This window comes from Octopus bimaculoides, chromosome 4 (genome assembly GCF_001194135.2).
Source record: "Octopus bimaculoides isolate UCB-OBI-ISO-001 chromosome 4, ASM119413v2, whole genome shotgun sequence".
Classification (NCBI taxonomy): domain Eukaryota; kingdom Metazoa; phylum Mollusca; class Cephalopoda; order Octopoda; family Octopodidae; genus Octopus; species Octopus bimaculoides.
This window is the reverse complement of record NC_068984.1, coordinates 146,454,334-146,454,537: the sequence shown is the minus strand read 5'-3', so window position 1 is coordinate 146,454,537 and position 204 is coordinate 146,454,334. Positions and strand designations below refer to the sequence as shown.

The 204-nt window shown below is 54.4% G+C and overlaps 1 protein-coding gene across 1 annotated transcript in view; it reads left to right on the top strand.

Annotated features, from left to right (window-relative positions):
* LOC106884257 (dynein regulatory complex protein 1) overlaps positions 1 to 204 on the top strand; it is a 23,599-nt gene that overhangs the window by 2,594 nt on the left and 20,801 nt on the right. The gene's annotated exons all lie outside the window — the stretch shown is intronic.

Here is a 204-nt window from a genome sequence, read left to right as displayed (position 1 = left end):
GTTGCCAGTGCCGCTGGACTGGCTCCTGTGCAGGTGGCACGTAAAAAGCACCATTTGAGCGTGGCCGTTGCCAGTATCGCCTGACTGGCCCTTGTGTCAGTGACACGTAAAAGCACCCACTACACTCTCAGAGTGGTTGGCGTTAGGAAGGGCATCCAGCTGTAGAAACTCTATCAAATCAGATTGGAGCCTGGTGTAGCCATC